The sequence below is a fragment of the Hirundo rustica genome, chromosome Z (genome assembly GCF_015227805.2).
Source record: "Hirundo rustica isolate bHirRus1 chromosome Z, bHirRus1.pri.v3, whole genome shotgun sequence".
NCBI lineage: Eukaryota > Metazoa > Chordata > Aves > Passeriformes > Hirundinidae > Hirundo > Hirundo rustica.
In genome coordinates, this window is record NC_053488.1 from 52379973 (window position 1) to 52401415 (window position 21443).

The 21443-nt window shown below is 40.0% G+C and overlaps 1 long non-coding RNA gene across 1 annotated transcript; it reads right to left on the minus strand.

The window, feature by feature from the left end:
• Positions 1-1865: 1865 nt before the first annotated feature.
• LOC120765626 (uncharacterized) lies at positions 1866-15180 on the minus strand. Its single transcript, XR_005704480.2, has 3 exons — positions 15108-15180; positions 11138-11339; positions 1866-2854 (listed from the first exon to the last, which is right to left on the minus strand). It is a non-coding gene; the product is annotated as an uncharacterized LOC120765626 (long non-coding RNA).
• Between the last annotated feature and the right edge of the window lie 6263 nt (positions 15181-21443).

Genomic DNA, 21443 nt, shown 5'->3' on the forward strand with positions numbered 1-21443 from the left:
AGGAGCTGAGATAAACTTTGAACTATGGTAAGCAGTGGAGTCCACACACTGGCATGCAAAGCCTCTTATGACAGCTTGCTTATTCTAAATAAAATCCCTATTGAAAGCTGAAATACTGACATATTGACAAGTTTATAAGTAAACTCTTCTATGTTACTGTTAGAAGGAACCAAGTGTAAGGAACCAAGTGATGGGAGACGTGGTTAAATTGCAGCTCTGTGCTGTTTAAACACGACATTGTCATCAGTCTTAAGACTCACTACAATTTTTTTACTATGGAAAAGCATATTCAAGTCTTATTTATGTTTAGGTTGAAGGAAGCACCATTTTTCTCAGCATTTTACTATGCAAATTGCACAGAAAAATTCTGATATTCAGTAACTCAGTGTCAGATTTATTTCTAATTCTAAGTAATGTTTGATCTGAATGCAACTATGACAATCAACCAAATCTGTGTTGGTTTATATCTTCCTGCATGATCTATGCAATCAAACAATTCTGCAAATGTACTATTGGAAGTCACATCCAGGATGCCACCTTATTAAGTATCTTCTTAGTGCTTGTTGTATTTCCTACTTCAAACTGCTGCATTTTGTTGTGAAATGACCTCACACAGGAGTGGAATTTTATTAAATCTTCAACCCAATGGCATGGACATGAAAATAACAGTGAAAAGGGAAACATAAAAACATATGGCTTTGGGCTAGCTCACATGGTAGAATGTCATTGAACAGAGGTAAGTTCTCTAGCTAAGTGATTGCACATTGTTTGGTATTGCTGAAATAGCTTTCACCCTCCTAGGATGTTGTGGGTCCAACATCTCTCAAATACACATTTCTCTTTTTGCTTTAAGTAAAGGAGGGCTAATTTTGTCAAGCATGTATGTGATATACTCAATGTCCAAATTTAATGTTTTTTTGCCTTTGTGCTTTCTGTTGTGCTATATTCATTACAAATCTGAAGACAGTTTTACATATCCATTAATTATTCACAAGCCAGCAGGGTTAAATGAGTTCCCATGTACGATGTTCTTAAGAGACTATGTATTACAGTTGCACTCGAGTCCTTTTGTCTCTTCTAAAGGGGAAGCGAGACTCATCAGTCCTTCACCTAGCACTTGTACAGTGCTGTGTGGCATTAGCACAAGTGTTTGGAGTTCAGGGAAAAGACTCAGATTTAATGGAGAGAAGGATGGTTGTCCATGGGCAGATCTTCCACTTTTCTGGGTGATTACCTGGAATTTGTCTGATATGAACATCCCCTTGCATGGAGATGTAGCTGGACCTGCAGCTAAATGCAACAACTACTAAGTCGACTCTATTAATTTAGGGACAGAAGCAAAGCTGTCAGGATTGGTGTCCACTGAAAGTCAAAGCTGCTTCACTACTCTCTGAAATGATCACTGAGAAGTTCAGCTCTGCCCTGGTTAAGAAGCAGTGCCAGAGATACCTTATATTTCAGCATTGCCACCATGCAGATTCAAGCACTCTTTCCAGAACAGTTGTGATACGCTGAAGTAAATTCACAGCTCTCAAAGCTGTGATGAACATAATATGGTCATAAGCCATGTGGCTCCAAATGTTTAAAAAACTGTATTGAAAATAAAGTGTGTATAGCTGTGCTATTTTGACTTTTCTACTGCTATAGGACAGTGCTGCACAGACACTTAGACTTTAGCCATCATCATAACACCAAGATTAAAAGAGATCAGGATTAAAAAGAGGAGCCTAAAAGGTTTAGGAATGACAATTTAAAATAATTTTAATATTTTAACCAGAAATCCAACCAAAGAGATGTGTTCAAGCAACATGAACTGTTAATTTTTTTTATTAGAAAATTTGGAAAATAACAATAATTACATCAGAAGTTAAGTTGTATTGGTGGAAAAAGTGTTCTGAGTAGACAAACAGGGAAAATGATCAGGAGCTGTGTCTCACACACACACAAGACCAGTCTCAAAACTCCACTTTACAATAATTTCAAGCAAAATCAACGAAGATTTTGTCTGCAAAGGATCTAAGGATTTCTAAACAATTAAACTCTGTAAGATGAATGCAAAATAGTAATAAAAATGCAAGAGAGTTGAAACTGGTTTAAGGTTCTTTTCATTGAATTTTACTTTTTCTTTAATACACTACTGAACACATGGAACAGTAAGAAAGCAAAAAATTTTGAAAAAGCAGTAGTTTAATAGGAAAGATGAAGATCATTCTCTAAGAAACCCTGAAAGAATAAAATATACATAAACACATGTCATAGAAACAACCTGTTTTTAAGTTCAAAATGTAATTTTTACATATTAGAAAATAGAGGAAAAAAAAAGTACCTTAGGTACTAATCATAGATTTTTCCTGTTGATTTCCATTGCAAGATTATGACTGACTGTAAACAGCCTATTTCTGAAGTATATATGTTTAAATTAAAACATGTCATTATCTTATTTTGTCTGTTGGGGTCCATGGTGGTGAAAGCAAGCAAGCAAGCAAGTAGAAATCTAACAAATACTACATTTCCAGTGTATGTTGCAATAGGTAAATAATTGAAAAGACCAAGTAAAAGACACTGAGAGTCAGGGTTTTACTTTCTGGGGGTACCTTCTCTCAAGCATTTTTCATATGCCACAAGCTGTCCAAAAGCAGAATTGCTTCTGTCCCCAAAACAGTGCAACTGCATGTCACTATACAATCTTCCAACAATTATTGCCTTCAGAATATGCTGTGATGCAGTAAAGACCAAGTTTTCTTTTTGTTGCTAGCATATGTTGTTTCCAAGGCATCCAGAACTGCAGATGAATTTCTCAGTAATCAGTAATCCGTCTTAAATGCTTCCATGGAACACAGCTAAAATACATCATCTGCAAAACAAAATAAAACAAACAAAAATCCACCCAAGTTGGCATTAACTCTTTATTTCAAGATAATTAACATCAACTACTACTCTCCAGACAAGTCAAACAAAATAATCCATGACTACAGTGTTGCTATTCTCCATTCACTTTTCCACTTCAGATATTAACAGAAGCAAAGGAAAAAGAAATTGGTTTAAGATGTGCAAAATTATCTAATGATTGTGGTAATCACAGGTTTTTCAGCTAATGATCACGGTAATACACAGTCACTTATAGATAGTTTTTAAAAAGTGCTAAATTGGGCATGGAACTGTTTTCATTTTTTTTTTTTTTTAAGCAAAAAGAGAAATCAGATTGTAAAACTCTGACAATAGTGCCATCTATTCAGTACTGCAGTTAATTTTTTATTCAGAAATTAATTTAATTCAAATATATTTCAGAATGGGAAGTGTCTATATGAAATTATACAGTAACTTTTGCTCTTTCACTGCAGTTGTAGAATATTATGCAACTTTCAGCACAGATCAACTACATCAATCTGGATATTTAGCATCTCTGTAGCAGGAGGCAGCCAGTTCTCACATCTGCAGGCAGCACACTTCATAGCTCTAAAGGGATATTTCTTTCAGAGAATGCTACATGAAGCAGCAATACCTCAGCAGCAGTGGAACCTTCTTAATAATGTATCTGTTATAGGCTGCGGAAAGTTCGGAGGGATAACTGTGGTTATCTTCAAGTCCCATTAAAACGGAATTATTTTTGGAATTGCTTTGAGGCTGTTTTGGCTTCCTAACACAGGACCAGTCCTTCCTGTCAGGTCACCAGACTGCCCAACATTATGCATCACACCCATCAATCCAGCAGGAAAAGGAGGAAAGGAGAACACTCCTCTAATCCAGAGACGGAAAGGGTAATCAGAACCTGTTATCTCTTGATCTTCCACTATTTCACACCATGTTCACAGTCCTGTGATTTACAACTTTTCATGAACATCTAGCAGGATTTTAATAGAAAATGTTCTCTCTGCCTATCTCACTAGCTATGATGCAGATTTATACCACCTGTAGCATCTTGTGCTTTTCTGCTTTAGGAGGGAAAGAAGATAAAATGCATGGCCCCAAATGGGGCTTTCTGAGTAGCTTTACACAGCTCCAGGGAAGAACACAGAGCAGGCAGACAGTATAGGATTTGTCTTGGAATTGTCTAGCTAGTCTCACTTAGACAGCAGAATGTATTTCTTTATAGATTGTCCCACTGCACTTTAAGTAAAAAAACCCTGAAAACAGAATCGAGCCAAAAAATTTTCAGTTCATCTTCGTGCCAGGAGCCCCAAGCTTTGTGTGACTTTCATCTGAAGTGAAAAATCAACAAGACTGGATATGTGAAAATGTCAGTGAGCACAGCCTTGCCTCCTTGCTTATTACAAAACAGAACCAGCTAAGACCAGATTGGTTTTAAGTCTATGGCAAATTGAGAACAGTTTTGAATTTGTAACACTGATCTTTAACTGTTCCCACTCTTACACAGACTTATACTTCCTTAAAAGCATCATTTTTACAAGGCTATGGAAAGTAAACATTTACTTCCCTGCAATTGTTAGTATGCCATTATGGGTTGTATCTAAATTTATACATTACGTAAAGAGTAATTATGTTCATGAATAGTAATGATGATGACGAAGATGATGGTGATAAGATAAAGGAGCAGATTTGTGAAAATTAATGCATGCTCCTTTAATTTATATATCAGATAAGCTAAATTAAAGCTCTATTATCTTTAGGGGATAATTTTAATATGCATAATTCTTTACCATTTATTCTACGTTTGACGATAAAAGTATACCACAGTCAAATGTTTTTCACAATATTGATGCTGTGGCAGTATTGATAGCATCACTTTATAGGTAACCAATTGAGAACACATTAGGTTAAGATGTTTTTAAAATGAGAAAACAAGAAAACATGTCATTTGGTGGGTTTCATCAGGCCTTGTAGGTTCCTTATCTGTTCTCAACAGTCTACTCTGTTGCAGTACAGCAGACTTTAATGTTTTAATACTTAAAGAGGCTTAAAAGAAATGTGTGGACAGACTGTTTAGTGGGGCCTATAGTGATAGGATGGGGAAATGGTTTTAAAGTATAAAAATAGAAGTTTTGGACTGGAGATAATGAAGACTTTTTTTTTTTTTTTTTTTTTTTTTTTTTTTTTTTTTTTTTTTTTAAAAAAAAAAAAAAAAAAAAAAAATGAAGTGGGTGGTGAAGCCCTGGCACAGATTTCCCAGAGAGCTGCTGGGTGTCCCATTCCTGGAAATATTTAAGGTCAGTTTGGGTAGCGCTTTGAGTAGCCTGATTAACTTGGAGATGTCCCTGCTCATTTCAGAGGAGTTCTATGAAATGATCTTTAAAGGTGCCTTCCAAAACATTCTATGGTCTGCAGCTTTGCCCATCTCATGAGATCTTTCAGAAAGCATAGTCTGGACAGGATAGGGTGTGGACCTAACACAAAAACCAGTGTAGTCAGAGGTATCTCCCACCTGTTCTTTGCTGTTTTGTCTTTGGTAATTCAGTGGGAGCATAGGAAACACAGCTGTGTCACACCTTTACCACTCTGAGCTTTATTCCTTCCTGCAGCCATTTGGGACAAGGCTTAACCACCTGATGCCCCAGGGTATGAGACCCCTCAGCCCAGAGTGCTGCCATATTCTTTTAGCCTTCTGATTTGTATTTTTGTAGTGGAGCTTCTCATGGATTGTAACATAAACAAAGTGATTGTTTTCACATTCCTCTCTGATGAGGGACAATTGATGGACTTCTAGTCTGGCCAGTGGGGTGGAGGGGTGGCAACCTTATTCTCTTTCTGGTCATTGTCCAGAAACTATATAAGCGAGGTCAAGTAAATAAACTGCCCTTTTTTTTTGCTCTGGACTTGACTATGTGACTTGACTATCATTCTTTCCGTGTCCTCTAGCGACACACAGCATCTGTACTCTGTGTAAAGTATTTCAGATTTGCTGGGCTGAGGAGGGGGTGGCTGAAGGTTGGGCAGCAGATGAGGAAGAAGGAAGAGACAATGAAGTCGTGTCAGAGGTGAGGTTAAACCTCAGTTGCTGTGACTCCTTCACATTAAACACCTAAAATGTGCCAGAGTAGGAAAGAGGCTGAGTACCACCAGGGCGTCTCCATACAATGTATAGGAAGCGAATTCATTGTTTGGCACCAGCTCTGCAAGGCATAGCTGAAGGTCAAGCTTTGCATGCTAAGTCCCAAAACCACTTTGGAGATGTGGATTGACAGAACTGCTGCATCCCAGTGCACATCAGAGCAAGAAATGGTACCTGTTGTTTCAGAAAAGACACAAAAGAATTTGTAGACAATGGCAGGAACATTCTCTTGAATGGGGTCTGTAGGTCTTTATTATCCTCTGTCCTGTCACAAGCCTTCCTCACATTTTGGCTTTATAATATGCAGAATAAACAGTTTCTCCATCCAAGCTGTGAATGATAGACCTAGTTGAAAAAAGCTACAAACAGTTATAATATATTATAAAATAATTAAATTTTTGTAAGAAAATATCAGTGATTTTGTTCCACTGCTCTTAATCAATTTCTTGATATTAAATAATATTAAGTCACTATTATTTTCTAGTATTTGGCATTTCATCTAGACATTGATGTGAATGGTTTTGGCATCCTGCCAAACGTGCATTGTTAGTTCTAAACTCCACCTCCCCTATAAAAAATGAAGTGGGATATTTATATTTAAGAGCATTGTATAGAAAATATGTAGCTGTAGCTTCCTCCTATATGCAGGTGTAGAGCAAAACCATAGTTTTAAATAGACCTATCATGTGAGCTGTTTGGCCAGAACATGTAGAAATAATATTTTCATACATGCTTCACACATATGGAACATAAAGACAGTCCAGGGATCTCAGTAACCTTCAAGTTGTGAGCCTGAGTGACAAATCTGTATATATTTCATATTTTATTAAATACTTGCTTTCATACTGATGCAAATAACATCTTTGCATCAAGTAACTATGAAGCCTTGTGTAAAAGGGAAGTAAATCAAGGAAAACTCCACTGAACTTAGACCAAATCATAACTGTAAGAATAGAAGTGTTCTTGCATGTTTATATACACCAACATCATTAATTACTCCACTGAGTTTTTTCTAGGGGCAATATTGGGTCTTCCAGTCCCCAGGTGATGTATTGACTCTTTGAAAGTTAATCAGCAAGTTAATCTACAAGATTTATTTCACTGTAAGATTAAGATCACTGTACTTTGGACTTAGTATTGTAAAATAGTGTGACTTGGGCAAGTATTCAAAATACGTTCAGAAAACATGTACATGAAACAATTAAAGCTGGTTTCTTGGTGAAACTATACATATTAAGCTAATTAAGGACACATGGACTCTCATAAGAGGACCAGGTCAACTTATTTTTTCTCATGAGAATATAGTAAATAAGTCACACAGTCAGACAATATCAATACTATTTGATTAATATGTTCTGCAACTGCATAGGTAATGTCAGGAATCTGCTCACTTTTAAACTAGATTGGTGAAAAATGATTGAAGACAGTGTTAGTTGCATGTTTTTAGGCAACTGAATTGAAACACTTTGTCCCATCCCTTTCAAGTAATACAATTAATATGTTCAAATTAACTAAAAACTCCTATAATCCTAATTGTCTTAGTCACATCCATCTGTTTGCACCAGATGGTTCTGCAAACCATCAGACCAATTAAAAACAAAACATAACAAAACATTTTAATTTTTTTTCAAATCTGTCCCTACAAAACGTAACCTTGGTATAACAAAAATATCACTTGAAAAAAAGCAAAACCTTACTTATGAATTTAGAAATTGCTTTTCTTGAAATTTTGTGTATTATATGATCAAAATGAGAACATGAACAGAACAGAAATTTTAGAAAAAGCTGTAAGAAAAAAATGTAAATTAAAATTGCACATAGTTTACATTTATGGGTTTGAAAAAGGAAAAAATATCATTCTGGACTTAAATATAGATCCTTTCATTCTTTTGAAACTTCTCAAAAGACCGAAGCCTATGTTTTTTTTCATTTTTTTTTGCTTTGCTTACATTTGATTTTTTTAATGTGAAACTTACATGGGTATCCCGCATCTCTGAAAACTGATAACTAACTCTGTCTAGCGGATTCAGTTATATCATTCCACAAAAAAGTATAAGCTGAAAAATCACCACTTCACATTTTCCCTTGTTAATGTGAGATTATATAGTTGTTCTAGATCTGCAATGACATATTTGAAAGTATGGAAGCTAAGTTTTAAAATTCTTTGTTATTTTCTTGTTACAGGTGTATGTACGACAACCAGCTAAATTAACTTCTAGACACTAGTAAAAAAAATTGTTCTGTTCCCTTGACTTTTGAATACATAACATCAGCTGTGATGTTTATCTAATGGGATGTTATCAAACAAAATCTTATGCACCATTTAGCACGTTTTGTTCATTAACTATATTTTTCAGTGAGTAACAAATGTTCACTCTGAACATTGTCATTAGGATGTGTCTAAATAAAACTTTCTTAAATTGTGCTAACATTGTTGATAGGAGTAAGAAATTCCAATATTTACTATTTCCATGCTTTGTTATCACCCAAATAACTGTCAGAACACAAGTACTGACTTCCTCGATCCTTCTAGTAAAAACGAACATTATTGATAGGAATAGGCAGATACATGAAGTCAATGTGTGGCTCAGAGGTGGGTATAACTGGAAAAAATTGGGATTTTTTTTTACCATGAGAGTGTCTACTCAACATCTAGTCTAATGACATCTGACAGGATGCACCTGTCTCAGAGGGGAAAAAAGGGACAAAAACACACTAACCAGTGAAGAGCAATGGGTTGCTGTGCCAAAAATTGAGGAAATGAGGTCTAACGGGATCCCTCAATCTGCTCTAGGAGGTGTTGGCTACACTATACCACACCTGAAATGTTTCTACACTAATGCACAGAGCATGAGGAAAACACAAGGGGAGCTCAAGGCTTTCGCTGTATCCCAGAGATTTGACATCACTGGCCTAAGTGAAACCTGTTGGAATGAGTCCTGTGACTGGAGTGCTCTGTTGGAAGGTTCCAGGCACTGCAGGAGGGATAGGCAGGGCAGAAGAGGCTGGGGGGTAGCACTGCATGTAATAGAGGGGTTAGAATGTATGGAGCTCACAGCTGGCAGTGCAGTTGAGAGCCTCCAGATTAGAACCAAAGGCCAAACCAATAATGTGGATGTCCCTGTGACATCCTGGCCAGGACAATGATGCCAATGAATTATTCTTTGAGTAAGTAAAGGACACTTCCAAGTCAACTGCCCTTGTTCATATGGAGAACTTCAACTTGAAATTAACTGAGGTACAAACCAGGACAGAGGATTCCTAACACACTGGATGACAACTTTATGGAGCAGATCCTAAGGGAGACAATTTGGAAAGATGCCCTCCTTGATCTGCTAATTGTGAAAGGATCTTGTAAGCAAAGTGGAGATTGGCAGATGTCTTGGCCACAGCAACCATGAAGCGATCAAGATTAAAATCTCTGTTGACAGGAAGAAAAGTGCCAGCAAAACTTCAACCCTGGACATGAGGGAAGCAAGCTTCAGGCTGCTCAGGAAATTATTGAGTTAAGTACCCTGGTTTTTGCAGTGCTGCTCACTTTTTTAAATGTCGCCTCTTAAGGGCACAGCAGCAGGAAATTCCAAAATATCAGAAGTCAAACAGATGAGGCAGAAGGCTGATTTAGCTGAACAGGAATTTTCTTTGCAGATAGTCAAAACCACAATGTCTATGCCCAGTGGAAGCAAGGTTAGGTTGTCACCGAAAACCATGCAATAAACTCTCCAATCAATTTGTTAGGTTAGAAAGTTGACACTTCTTTATTAGCAGTGCTAGAGACAATGTGGAATTCTCCTGACAGCATGGATGCTCACTAACCTAAAAGACCAGGCTATATTCCTGAAACTAAAACACATGTATCACATTTCCAGAATACTGGCCTATATGTTAATTTTTTTCTACGGACTTGTTTGGGTATGGTTCCAGATAGTCTGATGAATCTTCTCTCCTTGAGAGACTCTCAAATATGTTGTCAAGTCGTAATGTACTTCCCTTATCATTCTTTGCTCTGACATACAAGCCTTGTTCTCAAAACTAAGCTGTCAGCTAGCATATATTAAACACTGAGAGAATTAAACAAAGAAGAACTAGCTACCACAAAACTTCATAGTCACAGATATAGGGAGTTAACACAAAACCACATTAATCTCTGGCATTTGTACTAAGTATTGTATGGTACAGAACTAACAATTAACCATGAATATAGGGATCATACACTATCATGCTACAGTTTAAAGAATTTTCCAACATCTTTCCTCACTGCTGTATAGACTTCTTCTTACAGAAATATATACCGTTCAGTAACAAGGTGACATGGAAAGAATACAGAAATGCTGCTGCCACTGTATGGAGAAAATTTGTATGGCCAATGCCAAATTGGAGTTGAACTTAGCCAGTACTGCAGGGGACAATAAACAGAGTTTTTTTCAAATACATCAATTACAGAAGACAGTGCAAAAATAACATTGGTCCATTGCAGGATGGTCACCTCACAAACACAGATAAAGCAGAGGAGTTTAATGCAGTCTTTGCCTCTGTCTTCAACACAGTTGATGAACCAAGGGGGTCTCAGTGCCCTGAACTGGAGTACTGTGAATTTTAACACAGGAAAATCTGCACATAGGATGGGGCAACTCTGGTTGTGCGTACAGACTAGGGAGTGAGAGGCTGGAAAGCCGCATTACGGAAAGGGACCTGAGAGTCCTGGCTGATGGAAAGCTGAACATGGGCCAGCAGTGCCCTGGCAGCCAGGAGGGCCAAGTGTGTCCTGGGGGTCATCAGGCCCAGCATCACCAGCTGGGCAAGGGAGGGGATTGTCCCACTCTGCTATGAGCTGGGGTGGCCTTGAGTGCTGGGGGCAGTTTTGGGCACTGCAGTATAAGACAGACATGAAGCTATTAGACAGCATCCAAAAGTGGGCCATGAGGATGGTGAAGAGTCTGGAGGGGAAACAGAATGAGGAGCTTGTCAGACTGAGGGGAGACTTTCTTGGGGCCTTCAACACCCTCATGAGAGAAAACAGAGGGGCAGGTACTGATCTCTGCAATCTCTTGACCAGTGACAGGACTCAACAAAACAGTATGAAGCTGCATCAGCAAGGTTTAGATTGAATAGTACAAAAAGGTTTCTCACCCAGAGGGTGTTTGGGCACTGGATGAGGATCCCCCAGAAAGTGGTCATATCACCAAGCCTGACAGGTTCAAGTAGTGAGATTCTTTGGGTGTCCTGGGTGGACCCAGGAATTGAACTTGATGATCCTGAAGGGTTCCTTCAAACTCAGCATATTCTATGATTCTTTCATTTTTATCTGTGAAAGACCCTTGTAGCTGGCATCCTGTGAGGAAACAAGCAGTTAAGAATATTTTGATGCAAACTGTAATGCCATGCCTACATGTTTTCCATAATTATTATTTTCTTAACTTGGTTCACATCACTAATTAAAAATTAAGGTTTATTACCCACTTGTTTATTTTTGTTGCTGACACTACCCTACCTCACTTTTAGACAATACAAAGAAAATTTACAATATTTTGTGATTTTACAGATCAACTGAATTTTTTACCCTTCTTATATTTGCATAGTAATTCCTAAAACTGCTGTATCTTTATGTGTCTCTATGAGTGAAAATCAGTTGAAAGTAAGGATGTCTTCTTAATTTATTCTTAAAATACATTTCATTTTCAAAAATTGTTTTTGAAGCATCATTTTTAAATTTTAGTTGGTGACTTTTTCACTCCCCTCTAATTTACTGCCGGCTTTCTGATGGGATTCCTGCCTGCATTTCAATCTATTCTTGTAAAGAAGTATTTACAAACTATCACTTACATTTATATTGTGCAAGCACACTAGAGATATCTGAATTCAGAATACATAAATATAGCTGAAAGAATCACCAAATCTTGCAGAAGAAGTTGCTAAATGATTAAGTATTTTTTTTAGAAAAAACGTTACTAGAAATACATCTGTAGTATGCACAAAAGAATTCTGGGCAATTTATTCATGACGTAACAGATTTTCAAATATCCCAGCTCAGCTGTAGGAAAGAAACTGAAACGGCTCTCTCTGCCCCTCCTCGGAGCCCATGCTCCGTTTCGACTAGCTTGAGAGAGAAACCACTTCACAAGGAATCATTCTTCACAGGGACTTAAAAGCTACCCAGAGGCAAACCTTTTTTCTTTAGACAGAGCAGGCATCCATCAATGGCAAAAGGAAAGAGTCTGCTCTTTGTCCGGGGGGGATCACGGCTTTATTCAGGGGTCCTGCCCCTGCAGAGTCCAGAGCTCAGTCCGGTCCCCGTGCCCATCCCAGTGCCAGAGAGCCCGAGCCCCCGCCGTCCCAGGGCTTTTTCCCAGGGGGGACGGGCCTAGAGGCAGGGACAAGCCACTACCCAATCAAGGACAAGGTGGGAGTGGAACAGAGATGGGTTACATTCCAGTGTGGGAAGATGGGTGGGGCAGGAGCAAGGGCAAACACATGATACAGTTTCCAGGGGGACGGGGTGGTACAGAAGAAAAGATTATAAAACCCAATATAAAAATGAAATACAATATAAACCAAATTAATGCACTACAACAAGAAACAATCCTCCAAAATGCTAATCATGAAGCTGCACAATACTTTGGGTTGAAACAGGCCTGAAAGATCATCTGGTTCCACCCGTGTTGCCATAGGCAGGGACACCATCCACAGGATCACGTTGCTCAAAGCACCCTCAAACCCAGCCTTGAACATTTCCAGGTGTTCCATGCATTGGAATTGCACAATATATCAAATAACAAAAAGAGAACTATGTCTACTAAAGTGAAAACAAAATTATGAAAGCAGATGTCAACAAAGCTACTTGGAAACCTGCTGCTTCTTTAGTTAAGAGATTCTATCTGGTTCAGACGTCCTATCCATCACTTGAAAAGTAATCCTATAATCTTTTTTAACTAGAATCTCAAACCCACTGCACCCAAAAGATACGTTTTCTCAGATTCGATGAAAAAATACCTGGAAGCAAACCCTCCAAGGGTTGCTAATCCCCATGGCCAAACTGTTTCTGGCCATTCGTGAATGTTTTAAATCATCTCTACATGCAGAGCCAGGAGATCCAAAAATTATGTATGAGCTCAGAGGATTAATCTGCATTTTACAGTCTGAAAATTCCAGTAGGGGATCTTGCTAAAGTGTCTAGTGAGATAAATTGTTATCATCTCCAGCTACATCCCTCACAGGCTGTAATATTCTTTGCCTGCCTCTAAGTGGCAATAGGGAAAGCATTCTTCCCTCTAAAAGGCAAACTTCTCTCTAAAACTGTAAAAATTTGATAAATCCCTGAGTCTCTTCCATCTGGCTAAATTCTGGTCAATCAGCATAAAGGAGGAAAAAATCCTGACTAGATTGTCATGTTGACCTTAAACCAAGTCAGGTTAGATCATCAGAAATGAATGATCAGTGAAATTACTTGTGTGGGAAATTGGTGCTGTTGTATAAATATTTATAGGCTAATACCAGAATGACCAACAGTGTCCAAAGGGGACGAATCCCATTGCTCACTTTTTGTGTTATGGGGACAACAGAGCTCTTTGCTTTCACCAGGTCTTAATTTTTACTTTATTTTTACATTTTTAAGGCGTTCTCTCTGACATTTCTGTACAATAGCATCTCAGAATTATTTGAAGGTGGCAGAAAAGTAATGGTTTGCAAAGTCTAACTTGAAAAAAAGAGTATATTGCAAAGAGGAGTCTGTACATTACACAGATGGAAATTTGGCACCAATATCAAAAATAGAATCCTGAAAGACATTGTTTTTCTAACACCAAGGATGTCACATTAAGTTAGCCTGAAAATAGAAGCTGTCCAGTCTTCCACTTCTTTCTGAGCTGAAAATGCAACGGATTGTCACTTAGATGGGTGCCATTATCACAAGGCTCTTTCTGACCTCACAGGTTGAGTAAATGATAACCCAGACAGCAATAAGCCCTCCGACCAAATTCACAGCTTCATTTGTGCAGGCACACACCTAACAGCAGTGCTGTAAGCAATGTCCTATCACCCTAAAGTATAATGTTCAAAAATCACTCAACCGAAGACCAAAACCTGTTTTCTAGATGAGGAACCGGTACCTTCAAAAGCAGCTATTTACTAAAGCAACTGCTGCTTTGTTTATCCAAGAGATGGTCAACGATGGCGCGCTCAGTATAGGATAGAAAATGAGAACAAAACATATTGTCTTTATTAACTTCTAGAAACCAGCATTTTTTTGTAGTTTTTCTTACAGTCAGACACTCCATGCAGCTCAATCAGTGTTTTCTGTATGATTTCCAGATCTGTCACACCCTGATCGTCCTTTTTTTAGCATAGACTGATGGGCTGGTGTGAGGAGCCGATTTAGTTCTGATTCGTCTCAATACTAGTTGTTAGAGGCACATGGGGGAACGGGCGCACATGTGCCACGTACAGGAGGCAACCGGAATATGAGAGGAAGCCTTGTCTCTGGGGGGTCTTTGCCTGCTAACACCTCACATGGGACAGGCAGGCAGCAGGAGCCACTGTACTCCCTGGAAAGGTTTCTCAAATCAGATGGCAAAAAGGTCCACACCCAGAGACTGTGGTGGAAGTCAGTCAGTGACTGACCGGGCCAGCGATCTCCTGCCAGCAGGCAGACCTTGGGAGGAGCCAGGGGGCATAAAAGCAACTGCACCACAAGCTCGGGGTGGCGGGGAGAGTTTTGCGCTTTTTGCTTTCTGGCTTGGTGAATGAGGCTTCTCGTCTTTTTGGCTTTTTAAGTCTTGGGGCCTCTTGGGTCTTGGGGTTTTTGCTTTGGCTCCAGTCTGCGGCTCGCATACTCGTTTGACCTGGCCCCAGCCTGTTCTTTGTCCTTCTGCCCTGGCCCCAAGCTGCCGCTTGGCTCTCCTGCTCTCGCTGGCTCTTGCTCACCCTCACGCCTGTCCTGCCTTCCCTGTGTCCCTGACCGCCGCCCTGTTGCTTCACCCCCACGTCCCTACCGGAGCCACCTGCATCCAACCCTGCCAACCTCCGATCCAGCCCGCGGCCGCCACGCTCCCCACCGCAATCCTGCGCAGCGTTCTGCCCCTCCCGCCCGGGCGCGCTCCCTCACCTCGTGTCCGCCTGCCCCGGCCGCGGGAGCTGCGCCTGTGGGGCCGCGCCTCTCCGGGAGCCGCGCAGCTCCCCAGCACGCAGCGTGCAGCGAAACCCCCGCCTCCCGGGCGCCGGCGCCTCTCCCCGGTCGCGCCGGTGGTAAACGCCCTCCGTCTCTCTCTGTTTCCCCTCCCCCTCTCTCTCTCTCTCCCGCTTTTTCCGTTTCCATTTTTCTTCCTCTTGCTCTGTCTTTTCTAGCCCTCTTTGGTAGGGTATCTCCTTTGGGTTTGTTTTTTTTCCCTTGTGTTTTTGTTTGTTTGTTTTGTTGTTTTTCATTCTCAGAGACAATGTTTGTCGCAGTTGACTTAATTTTCAAAAGAATTCCTCATAGTTCTCTACAGTGGGTGAGACATTTAAACTGGTGGCAGCGGTGGGATGGTCTTGAACAAAAACCTTGTATTTGTTTTAATCATTCAGTGTGTATTTTGGGGAGACGTTTCATTTGGGCATTTAAAAAAAAAAAAAAAAAAGTGTGACCCTCCCTAGAAGCCTAGTGCCTGCTGCTGATCTAACATGTGTCCTCTCAGAAACTGTTTTTTCTCTCTGGCAATTTGGAACTCATTGCAGTGTGGCCCTTTATGAAAAAGCATTTTGCCCTGTTCGCTGTAACTGCTGTGGTAATGCAAGGCGTGTCCTCTCAGAAAGTATTTTCCTTTCCGGCAGTTTGGAACTTTTATGGTGCAGCCCTTTCTGAGAAGCATTTTGACCCCTTTCTGTAACTCTCTGGGCAGCTGCCTCTATGATTTAAAGTGTGTTCTCTCAGGAAGCATATGGGGCATTTGGAGAGATTTTTAAGGTGTGGCAGCTCCCGGGAAGTATAAAGCCACATCTCGGAAGCCAGTTGGCTTTTTGCTGTAAGGTGTGTCCTGCTGGGCAGTGTTATTCAGGGCGCCTGGAAGTTTTTATGGTGTGACCCTCTTCAGGAAGCTGTTCCGTCCCTTCTCTCAAAGTGTGTGCTTTTAAAACAAAACAACAAAACAAAACCCCACAACCACTTGTGTGCTTTTTGGGAGTTGCTTAATTCGGGCACGTAGAGATTAGACGATGTGACCCTCGCTGAAAGTTGTTTGGTCGAGATCTTGGTCTTGGCTCTGCGGGCAAAAGCAAAATCCAAGCCTGGGCAGGTGAAAGCAGCCGTGTGTGCGGTACTGGGGGCGGCTCTGGCTGTACAGGAGAGGACTGCTCGCTGTTGCCAGGAGACGACAGCGACTGCACCACTACAAGCACTAGTGCAGTCGCTGCAAATCCGTACCGTGGACTTTCAGAGAAATCGGAAGAGAAAACAAAATGCAGAATGACACAACCAGCTTGTGGCAGGTTTTGGGGGACGTTTTAGCAAAGGACGCCGCCGGTCCATGCACTGCTGGTCCCAGCGCCTCCAGTCCCCGAGCCGCCGATTCCACAGCTGCCGGTGCCGGAGCCACCGCAGCTCTCCCGAATGAAGTCATGGCCAGAGCTGTCACTCCCTCAGAACCCAGAAGAGAGCCCGCAGCAGCCCCCGCCCCCCCGCCCCCCCCCCCCAACAACTAAAAAACTGCCTTCCACAGCTCTGGAGCTGGCTAAACTGAAGAGGGAATTCGGCTGGCACCCTGGCAAAACTGAAACAGAGCCTGTCTTTTGTGTTTACTTAAGCAGGAGAGACCAAATACTGCTTAAATGAGCAGGAGGCAGAAAGCTGCTGGGGTCCCCGTATTTTACTCACCGCTGGAGGCTGCCGGGCGCTGTGGTCTTTGACCAGAGGGCTGCATATCGGGCTGGTGGTCTAGATCCCTTGAAGAGAGGTGATCCCCTCACCACAGAAAGGACTACAAACCAATTATTGGAGACTGTCCATAAGGCAGCCTATCTACTAACGATGTACAATCGCAAGCTGCTCCATTTCCAAGAATTCCCCATCTTGGTCTCTCAAGTAGATGCTGAGAGAATGACTTCTCTAATTCAGGAGCTTCCCCACTCTCTAAACCTCATGGCAATTCAATTGCAGGGAAAACGACAGGCTTTGGTCCCTTAAAGAGAGTAATTGATGTTCTGCGAGGGTACCACCTCCTCTCTTGCAGGGGATACCCTGGCCCGGGAAGGAAAGGTGTGGGCCTGGGGAGATGTTCCCCAGGAATTAATCAATTTTGGTCAAAAATATGGTCCTGTAGACTAACCAGAGACTTGTGTGGTGAGACATGCCTGGCATATCCCCGGACTATGACCCAGGATTCTTCCCTGCTCCAGTCTAGGTGGAAGAGAGTGCCCACGGACCAGACAAGCCATATGGGTGCAAGGTTGGCAGAACGGAATCTTGAGAAGAGTGATGGACGGTCTCCCTACAGAAAAATTGGAAAAGGTGGTGACTGAATGGCCAGACAACATGCTCAAAAAGACTAGGTATGCGGAATTCTCTAATACTCCCCTCTAACTGATCTATGTGGGGGAGGAGGTGTGCTAGTGGAACTAAAGTGGGTAAACTAAAAGCCCTGTCTCCTTTTGGTGGGTGGGGGAACAGAGAGTGGTTTAGTAAATGTAGACTCCAGTAACACATCTCAGGGTTGGCCAGGGAACTGTATTATTTAAAGTACAGTATGAGACCACTTCAGTGGTGTAATGCATTTGTTAGGGTACACTGTTGGTTTGGCAGAAGTTTGATTTGCACTCACATACTGATTTGATCCAGAATAATTTTATTGACTTGAGGAATTTAATAAGTTTAGGAGAGGACAGCAAACCATAAAATTCTAAAGCAGAAGAAATCTTGGGAACACTTTGATATGTGAAACTCATCTAAGATATCTTGTTGCTTAGCAGTTTTCATATAGTGAAATATCACCATGAGTGCCTGCATTGTCAGTCCATGGATGTTTGTGATCTGTGTTTTCAGTAAAAGGTATATCTTTTTGCCATTGTAAATTAAGGTCCCAGACAACTATTTATTGGTGAAACTGAAAAAGAATAATTAAAAAAAAATAGAAAAAAAAAAGAAAAAAAAGTAATGCCTGGGGGAAAGAATATTGTCTACTGCTCTTTTCCTCAATACTTACAGTTTATGAAATTGTTGCTTGTGTAATTTCTGTATTTCTGTACCACCTTGTAAGTGTGATTAAATGAAAATCAGAAAAAAGAAAATGTAGGTCTTCAGAAACAAAGAGCAAAACATGGATATTTTTCTCTCCAAAAATTTGGGAACAAAAAAAAAAAAAAAAAAAAAAAAAGGCAGTGTTTCGTAAAAAGGTGTTGAATTACAGTTGTTGTTGTTGCTGTTGTTGTGTTCTGAGGATTGAACAACATGCTGGACTGCAGTGTGAAGCCAAAATCCCTTTCTTTTACAAATTAGTGGGATTAAAGTCACCCACACTATCACTAAAGATCAACTCGTGAACCTAACACGTAAGTCTAGCAGACTTCCACAATGACTCTGTACTTCAATATAACAGTGACCAACCTGAGATTGCTGAGAAGAGATATAGTGTGGATCTATAAGTTGTGTAGTTCTGATGTTATATGTAAGAAATCCAGACCCTTTTTATTCTCTCTCTCTCTCTCTCCCTCTCTGCCCTTTTCCATTTTTCTTCCTCCTTCTCTGTCTTTTCTAGCCGTCTGTAGCAGGATAACTCCTTTTTTCTTGTTTTGTTTTTCATTTTCAATAAACGGTTCTCAGGTACAACGTTTGTTGAAGTTCATTCCTGATCGCCTATTTTTAAGAAATCCTTGCAGCTTCCCACAGTGGAATGTGACAGTCTCAGCTAAGGCTTACTAATTTTTTCAGGAAATCACCTCTAATTTTAGTGAATCAACTGACAGATTCAAGTAACAAACTTAATATTAAACCAGAAAATTTTATCCTGTGAACAGAATACAGGTAACATATTAGCCTTGTGTGGGGAGAGACAGAATTAAGTTACAGCCTGTGGGATGCACCTGCAGAACCCCATGGCAGCACAGAGAGGCTTGTCTCAGCCTGACCTTGGGGGAAGGAGGTGCCACACAGCAGATGCCCTGCGCAGAGAGGAGCCTGCTGGAAGCTGCCGCACACCTGAACAGCACATGATCACCCCACAGAAGGACATTAGGAAAGCGTGTTGCTGACATGGCCATGTGTGATAGTTGAGAATTACCATATAAGGAAATACTGTGTCTTATGGAACTGTATAAAACTAGCTTGTTTCTTTGAATAAAGGATTCAGATTCTCTGCCAGTATGAGTCCATGCCTCAGTCATTCACAGTCTTGTACTCTGAATTTTAGCCTAATTTCTAGTGTTTCTGGAAAATGCAATATACTTGGATTATATCTGCTGTATTAAATCAAAATCTTTTGTCATTTAAAACTATGAGAAACCTCTGCTAGAATTTGGTCATGTTATTTATCAAGATGTTAGAGGAAGATAAATTTACTTCTGGAGCCTGTTGCTATCTAAAAAATTCCTCCTTTATTGTATAGATTTTCTTGCACAGAATTATTTTTATTTAACTTTTCAAAGTGCATTTCTAAACCTTGAAAGTGAACAACATCTCTCAAGGCAATGGTAATGCAATCAAGATTAATGGTAAGAAAATAAATGGCTTATAAAGAATTGAATTTTCATTTTATGCCTAAATTCTACCACTACACATAATTTTCATCTCATCATATCAGTCTAACATATCAACACCACAGCCAACACAAATACACAGAGAGAAAGCACAAATTTATAAATATAAATGGGCAATTACAGTACTAATCCACTGGATCATATTACATCCTTAATGAAAGCATTTAGCATGAGAACAAAAAATATGAAAGAACCTGTAACAACTTTCAAGAAAAAAATAAAAATTTTAGTATTTGAGACAGATATTTTAACAATTTAGTCTTGACACTGATGAACTGCAGTTTTTCCTTGTATGTTCACATGAAGTACTATTTACAATCAACAGAGGAAACTAATGAAAGTATTGAAATAGCACAAGTTTATTAGTATGAAGAGCTCTATTACATGGACCCATAAACTCTCTTTTATCTTGTGGAAAGCTTCTGCTGTTTATTAAGATTTAGCTTCTTACTTTAAATTTTATATTGCAGGAGCAAGAAAAGGCCTGGCCCCCCTCTGGCTTGCTGCAGTGTTGTCATGGATACACAAGCATGGTCCATCACTTTGACCAATAAATAAACAAGATTCTCAATGAGTGCTTGGCAGGATTTACTAACTCTGCAGCATTGTTAACTGCACAGATCTTTAAAAAAGCAAATGCTTTTTAACATTAGAATAATATCCAGGGCTGCATTGGGCATGCATATGTGATATCACAGAATCGCAGAATAGTCAGGGTTGGAATGGACATAACTTCCATTAGAAAAATCAAAGGGCAGGTACTAAGTCACAAAACTTTACTCTCACCACTTTTTAAACCAGTTTATCTTTTCATCCTCTTTTTCAGAGGGCATTTGTAAATTACGCAAGGGATCATTCTCTAATGTAGTAAGGAACTTGATATGGTCTCCTGCTAAATGCTTCAAAAATGAGTAACATCATTACAAACAGGGGAAATAAAATGCAACCTTTTAGAAAAGGGGTTATTTTAATGTGACACCTTGGTATTTAGTGTTATTGTTAAAGTCGTTACTGAAACAAAGTCCTCTCTCAACGCAGAGACTACAAAGGTGAAGTTCAGTCTGGATTACCAGCACACCTTTCAACAGCTACAAAATTCTTGATTATAAAAAATCAGCACCTTATATTGATGAAGAGATGTAGATTAAAAGCTCTAAGATTCTGTTTCAAGATCTAAAAGCACAGATAATTAGGAACGCTCTATTTAGCACTTTTTATTTTCCCTGCACTGTGACTTCAGTACCAATGTTGAAAACCTGCACTGAATTCATCAGTTGTCTTGAAAACCGACACTGAATTCATCAGTTGTCTTTGGCTGGAGAAGTCATAAACTGCTGTACCTGTTCTTTTATTTTTGGAACTCAATGGTGTTTGGTTTTAGTAAGGGCTAGAGAATATCTCAAGTATCTGGCCCAAAGTACCTTTACCACCAAGCACAGGTATATTCCTGCTGAGCTCAGGACTGTCCAACACCTCCACCAAGGATGGGCACCAAGTTTCTAGCAAGCAGACTTTTTCTCAGTATATGAAATGTGATTTCCACAAAGATTTTGCCATTGACACTCAACTGTTACAGCATTTACTGAAAGCAAGTAGCAGTAGGACATGAGGCCAATGAAAGAAGATTGCTATGGTGAACAGCTGTTTGTTGTTCTGGGTGTTTGTTTTTATTGATTGCCCTTTGCTACTTAAGAGATGGCATCTCAAGTCCCATGTCTTG